Here is an 8,287-nt window from a genome sequence, read left to right as displayed (position 1 = left end):
ATTGGAATTCCTGTTGAAAGTTGGCAATTCGTGTGGCCAATCTATGTTTCTAGAAGGAGAATTCGACTTTTCCTGAGATAAAGATGTCTGAGATAACGCTGTCTTAACCGCCTGTGCAACTGCCTGCTGCATTTCGCTGCGCATAACCTCAATCATCGACTCCCTGGTCGCACCTAAAGCTGACTCAACTACCTCAACTATTCCTGGACTACTTAATCGACCTTGCGGTTCATTCACACTATTGCCGCGGATTGTCAATGGACTATAGGAAGGCTGACTGATAGAATTTTCGTCTCCCGTGACAGGGGTTGACTGTATCACAGTTTCCTCACCATCTACATCAGGCTGAGTAACTGGAAGTATGCCTGCGGCATGACTGGTAGATGACTCCGTATTTAATTCCATCTCTCCGGTTGCCCTACTGTTGGACCTAGTTGTCCTGCCTTGCGTTTTAGGTGGAAGTGGCATAATCAATAAAATTCAAAAACAAAATTGCAATACCAGAAATACAATTAAAAAAAAAAAAACCAGAAAAATAAATCAATATAAAAAAAAAACATGAAAATCAAGCTGAATGCCAAATATAATTTATAATGTAAATGTAGAATAATTGTCTTTGCCGTAATCTAAATTAGAATCTGTAAAATTTAGAAATCTGTTAACCATCAACAATAATTAACATAAAATACCATACAAAAAATATCCAAAAACAAAACGATATGAACCAGATATAAAATCTTCCAAAATGTTCACTGAAATTCCGCAAAAAGAAATCATAAAAATATTGTTCAAAAAAAAGTATAATATATATGTAATGATAAGGTGAAATATGAATATAGGTTAGGTTTCAGCCAAATAAAAGAAACAACAACTTTGTAACCATCAAACATCTGTAAAGATCATCTTAAAAATTTTACCAATAAAATTCTGTTTGTATCAATATACCAAATAAACATATCTAATACCGCAAATTAGTAGCTTGACATAAAAATCTGCAACTAATGACTATGTACTAGCATTGTTTAAAAATAGAAAAACAAGAAACTTGACTATATTTTGTCGCAAGATTGAACCTTGTTATATACACAACTGTTCAAGACGAACAAAATAGTTTATAAGAAGATGGAGATCTTATAACAATTGCATGCATGGATTTGTTTCTGAAGCAACTGAGTATTATAATTTAATAATACCTCAGGACTCAAAAATCAAACCGATGACACTAAAAATCAAAATTTGCCCCACGTTGGGCGCCATTTTGTAACAGGAATCGGCGAGAGTTTATTATGGCTATGTGTCATACTCAGCTGTTGTTGGTATGCCATTAATTGTGTTTATTTTTACCTCGGCTTAGCTCATCGTCCTCACCAGACCATGCACAATAGTATATCAAAAAAAAAAATATCATTAAGAAGTCACGAAAACGATACAGATGCTTGATGTTGTTGTTGTGGGTACCCCAGATGGTGGATGGGTACCTTGAGCCCTCCCACGGATTTCTTCAAAATCCCCTGCGGGTTTCTTATTTTACCGGAAACCCCCTAAAAACATTTTTATTTGGCTGAACCTACCTTATTTCACCTTTTGAATAAATCACTAATACATGACTATTTCACTTCATCATTACAGAAATTCATTATTCCCTTTTATTTGCATTGGGATTTTTATAAACATTACATAGGAATATAAATATATATCTATTAATATATATACTTATATATAGGAACAAAATATTTATGAGGCTTTATGTTTATCCCCATATAAATTCAACAAAAAGAAATATGTAAGAAAATAAGAATTTGTAAAATAAATCTCGACCCTATTGAGCTCAAGAGGTAAGATATTCGGTCACCTTCTAGACCGGGTATGACTGGAAAGCTATTGGTATTTAATAGGGATCAACATTTACATACGATTATAATGAGACACCAGAAAATATAATATTAAGAAATATGAATGGCAATTAGGTTAATGTAATTAATTATTAATTATTAGATAATTGAAATATCAAATAAATTTAAATTTAAATAATTATTTTAATGATAAATTACAATTCAAATAATTAATGTATTAGTCTTCAAAGAATTTCACTCGTCCAGCGAGTTTAAAATAATTAATTATATAAATGATTTGATTTTGAAATTATTATTATTTAATAAATTTAATTTAACCAGATTTAATAAATAATATAAAAAGTTAAAACTATCTAATAAATTTCAATCATCAACTCACTTAGACAACTATCGTTGCTTATAGCTGTACTGTACTGTACTCGAATTTTAGAAACAACAAAAAAAAATGAAACGAAGACACATGTGATTTTAAAGTAACGGTCCTATGCCGTTATATTTGTACTATATATATACATATGTACTTATGTACAATATATGTTTTTCACATCGGCTGCCCGTCGATGGATATGTTAGAAATAATAGTATTCGTATTTTCCTGCCTGTGGCAGAAAAATGCGAATAACTAATTATGATACAATTTTGTTCACCAAATGCTTACTGTGGTGATGGGGGAAGCGCACCCAGGCCTTACAAAAAAAAGGAAATCAGCAACTGGAAGCTGGAGTTTGTTGGAAGGGTGTCTATGGTTGATGCTGGTTAATGGTGATGTCCACTGTTAATGGTTTTTCGGTGGTGATAATTTTCAGTGGGTTGTGGTCAATATCAATGGGTTATGGTGGTGGTAAATTTCAGTGGGCTGTGGTGGTGGTCACTTGCAATGAGTTGGAGTGGTGGTCACGTTAAATTGATTTGGAGTGGTGGTGACTTTAAATTGATTTGGAGTGGTGGTGCCGGGGAACAAAATTGATATTGGCAATGGTAGCGTTGGGCAATAGGAGCTGGTTTAGGTCGAAGCCTACGTGCCCAGTGAAATACTTTTAAAAGATAATCCCGGACGCCGTTACCAATGGTGATTGTTGTTGGAGCACACACTTTTATTTTAGAAATTTATAATTTGCACAATTCACTTTTTATTATTTGTTCCTTGCTCAATTGCCGCCTCGATGAATTTCAAACAAAAGACAGAATGCAAATGGCGTTCTTTTTCATTCCCTTTTGCAAATGATTAGGCTATTCGCAATCGAAAATGTCACCTTGCAGAAAAAAGGAGTAATCGATAACCGGTAGCCGTCAGGCTATCAATGCATCGACCACAATGCGGGCGATGTTTACGCTGCGCATTGCGTTAACCGGCTGACATAACAACTTTACTACTTTGCTTACTGTTTTTTTATACCCTTCACCACAGTGTGGTACAGGGTATTATGTCTTTGTGCATATGTTTGTAACAGGCAAAAATAATCGAGATAGACCCATGGTTCCTTTTGAGAATATGCATAGAATCACTTTCTGAGTCGATTTATGCATGTCCGTCTGTCTGTGCGTCCGTCCGTCCATGTATTTTTGTTAACAAAGTACAGGTCGCTTTTGCGATCCGATTTGCATGAAATATGGCACAGGTCACTTAATTGGCCCAAGGACGAACCCTATTGAAAATGGGAAAAATCGGTTCAGATTTAGATATAGCTCCCATATATATTTTCGTCCGATTTAAGGTAAATAGTGTACCAAAGTCCCTATATGTTTTTCGATTTGCACGAAATTTTGCATAGAGTACTGAATTAGGTCCAGAATGATGTGTGCCAAGTTTCGAGAAAATTGGGTCAGATTTAGATATAGCTCCCATATATATTTTCGTCCGATCTAAGGTAAATGGCGCTCCAAAGTGCCTATATGTCTTTCGAGTTGCACGAAATTTGGCATAGGTTACTGAATTAGGTCCAGAATGATGCGTGCTAAGTTTCGTGAAAATCGGTTCAGATTTAGATATAGCTTCAAAATATAATTTCAACCGATTTAATTTAGATTGCACACAATTTTGTACAATGTACTGTTACTATAACTTTTCGTGTGTAAAGTTATCTTGAAATTGGTTCAGATTTACATATACCTTCTATATATATTTTCGTCCGATTTTAAGTAAATGGTACACTAAAGGTCCATACAGACCCATACACGTACTGAAATTAATAAAAATTAATATCTAGCATGTTTCCTGAAATCGGTTCAGATTTACATATGTACAATATCCCCAAAGTGGTGAAGGGTATCATATAGTCGGTCCAGCCCGACTTTACTACTTTCCTTACTGTTTTTTTTTTTATAATTCTTAAGAAATGATCATGCCAATTGTTCTTACTATTATGTGTCAATTTTATGCTATAACATCTTTCGAGAACGTTGTAAAATTGGCGAGAATGTTGGAATTGGCGAATTTATTGACTTCCACAGTATTTTAGTTTAATAAGTAGAAATATGATTATAAGTCCTTTTACCGGTATATTCTCTGGCAGTAGGCTATATCAGGCCCGTGAACTTATATTTCATAACGTATATAATATTATTTTTTGTTTTGTGTTATACCACAAATTATTACGAAGAGCATTTTTTTTGCTATTCCAATTGGGGGGCTTTTGCAGGTCAAATTTTATATAACACACTTGGTTTTATCAATAAATCGCTTACCTGTTCTTTGAACAAATGATAAAGCCTTCATGGTTGATGACCAATCGGACATGGGATACCACAAGGCATGATAGACGAACCAAAAGTGTTGTGAAACCGACAATAAAAAGTACAATAGAATTGTAAACAAGAAGAATTTACAATTTCGAAGAATGACATGAGTGGCTCCAACCTAGAATTGAAATGCCGAAATAAATAAAATTACAACAATCAACAGCAAAAGATTACACACCTCATAGACACAAGTGGCATGGACAGCAAAGGTAAAGAATAAATATTCGCATATTATAAATAAATCTTTTGTCCTGAAAATATAAAAACAATCAATATAAAATACCTGCCTTAGATTTCCGACGTAAAAACCCTCTTTACTTACACAAACAACAGAATAGTTAATTGCAACTTTTGCGGCAACAACAAATGGGCGAAGGTATTAAAAAATAAGTCAGCTATTAGAAGGGAAAATTGTAAACCCAAAAGGATACGATAACGCGTCAATGTTAATTTCATATTGTTTTGTTTGTATTTTAATTTAACACAAAATTTTATGAATTTTTATTATTGTCTCGTTTTTGTGTGACGTCAATGTTATGAACAAATATTACCACACACTTGACATTTTATTTACTTGCAAGAATTGTGAAGTGAAGTATGAAAGGGATGTTTTGTTTTTGTCACAAAAAGGATATTTTAAACGCATGCGTATTAGGGGACCCGGATAAGGTAACCACGGTTTAATTTTTTAAAAATGAATACAAAAGAAAAAATTGCTTTGAATTGTGTTCATCATTTCGCAAGTGAAAACCTGTGAGGAATGTTTAAATGTTTATATACGAAAATATATAGAGATTATATCTACATACGAACCTATTTCAATAAAAGTCTAATTACTAGGGACAATTTGGTACGTTGTGCACAATTTCATCGCAATCGGAGAAGTGTTGGCTATTTAGATCTAATCGGATGCAAATATTGGACCCTCTTGTCTGAGCAAAATAGTTCACAACGATCGAATCGCTGTTCTGTCAACATATACAGATGGATCGAAGATAAATGATGTAATTCGAACACTGTGAGGAACCAGATGCAAAAAACACATATGAACTTAACTAATACGGTAGCAAAAATCTTAGCGAAGAACTTAGTAAAATAATACTAAATAATTATAATGAAATTTTAGGATATTTGAAAATGTTTAATTATATGAATAGAATTTTGTTTTAGGCTTACATTTTTAGAATGTAACATATAGATATAACATAGCAGTCATGAAATGGCTGATGAGCTTGCTCAGAGGAGTAATAGTCTTCCGATGTGCAGATTGAGAAGTCTGTTAGAACACCTTACATTGGCAAAATCCGCTTGATCTGCTACAGAATGCCAGGTATTTGATGGTTTGAGGAACTTATGTCAACCTCAAAATGCATCTGTTCCGAGAAGAAAAGCATCACAATAGCTCTGTCTGTTTACTCGATATTTGGTAACAATTGTTACCAAATGTTACTAAATGTTGTCTGTTTACCCAAAAATGCAGTAAAAGAGAGTCAAGTGAGAGAGCAAGTCTGACAGTTCAACAACTACAAATTTACTGGAGTTTACTGAAAGAATTTTATTCAGTAAGATTTTGCATACTCAGCCATTTTATGACCAAACACAAACATTAAGTGTGTCTGGTTACTTTTCCAGTAACATTTATTCAGTAAGTTCTAGTTCAGAGAGTAAGCTTTTCTTACTCTCTTTTGCGATAATACCGAAAAAAGTAAACAGACAACATTTAGTAAGATTTAGCAAATAAACAGCTGATTCAAGAAAACATTTGATTTGCGCCAAAATAAACAACAAAAAAAGGACGAACACAATTATTTGTATAGCATTTAATATTAAAAATAAAATGAATAATAAAAGAAAAATTGATCTGTTATGTTCCCCGGGAACATTTAAGCTCCCTGCATCAATATATTGCCCTCAATCTGGAACTTGCCTAAAAATATATAAGGAATTAGTTTGTAATTTAATGAAACTTTGCATTACTTACGAATTTTCTTCCATTTTCTGTAATTAACTTCAAATTGAACTTTGCAAATTAAAAAAAAAAAAAATTTAAATAATTTTTGTGTTTGGTCAGAAAACAGCTGATGAGAAAATAGCTGAGTTGCAAAATCTTACTGAATAAAATTCTTTCAGTAAACTCCAGCAACTTTGTTGTTGTTCAACTGTCAAACTTGCTCTCTCACTTGACTCTCTTTTACTGGATTTTTGTGTAAACAGACAACATTTGGTAAGCGTGGTTTTATATTTGTCGGGATCGGTATCGGTGTTGAGAGTTTCTCTCTCTCTCAGTGGTAAATTGTGAATTGTGTTGGAAAACATTACCACAGGTAGGAACAAAAAAGTACGAAAAGGTACCTGAAATTCTACTTCAAATGATAATAAATTATAATTATCGAGAAATATTGGCCAATATTTATACCAGTTATTTGCATAAATAACATATGTTATAATTTAAGCGTGAATGTATTCAAGAATAATAAAAAATCGAATTTTTGTTTTGGTACGTTTATGTCAATTCGTACAAGCGTACTTTTTGTTCACAAAAGGTACGAATTGACATAAACGTACCAAAACAAAAATTATATTTTTTATTATTCGTGGATACATTTACGCTTAAATTATAACATATATTATTTATGCAAACAACTGGTATAAATATTGGCCAATATTTCTCGATAATTATGATTTATTATCATTTGAAGTAGAATTTTAGGTACCTTTTCGTACTTTTTTGTTCCTACCTGTGGCAATGTTTTCCAACACAATTCACAATTTACCACTGAGAGAGAGAGAGACTCTCAACACCGATCCCGATCCCGGCAAATATAAAACCACGCTTACCAAATATCGAGTTAACAGACAGAAGAGCTGTTATTCAAAACATTTTTTAATTTGCAAAGTTCAATTTTAAGTTAAATTGTATAAAAATTACAGAAAATTCAAAGTTTCATTAAATTAGAAACTAATTCCTTATATATTTTTAGGTAAGTTCCAGATAGAGGGCAATGTATTGATGCAGGAAGCTTAAATGTTCCTGGGGAACATACCAAACCAATTTTTCTTTTATTGTTCATTTTTTTTTAAATATTAAACGGCATATACATTAGAACTTTTGTACCGGGTTAACCTACTTTATGAGGATTTATTTCACATATATGCAAAGTAATTGACAATTGAAACCCACTGGGTTAACGAAATCCGGTTAAATGTAAACGTACTATTAAATGCAATACTAATAATTGTGTTTGTCCTTTGTTTGTTTATGGTGTTTTTACACGATATGTATTTTACATATGTGCTGTCACTTATTTCATCCATATGTAATTCCTTATGTGTGTCAAAATTAGCAGCGTACACAAAACATTTATTTTTGTGTTCAAATCGGCATATGTATTTTACATATGACATAACCTATAAACAAAAAAAACACTTTTAGTTTTTCTTAAATCAACATAATTTTTTTTATTAAACACCTACAAACGAAATAATAATTTGTAATTTTTGCCTTTTCATCCTTTTCTTTGACTTCCAATTGAAATATTTTCTTCCATCATTCAAACAGCTGATTTCCTTATGTTTCACATACGAAAATAGAGCGCGTCCTATTCGGAAAAAATACATATGTAATTGCATATCGTTTTGACACATTGAAATTTCCGTATGTTTCACATGACGAGTTCGATTTCCATATGTAAAAA

The sequence above is a fragment of the Musca vetustissima genome, unplaced genomic scaffold (genome assembly GCF_032173495.1).
Source record: "Musca vetustissima isolate MV318-11 ecotype Yass unplaced genomic scaffold, APGP_CSIRO_Mvet_v1 utg2180, whole genome shotgun sequence".
Classification (NCBI taxonomy): domain Eukaryota; kingdom Metazoa; phylum Arthropoda; class Insecta; order Diptera; family Muscidae; genus Musca; species Musca vetustissima.
This window is presented reverse-complemented; position numbering follows the sequence as displayed.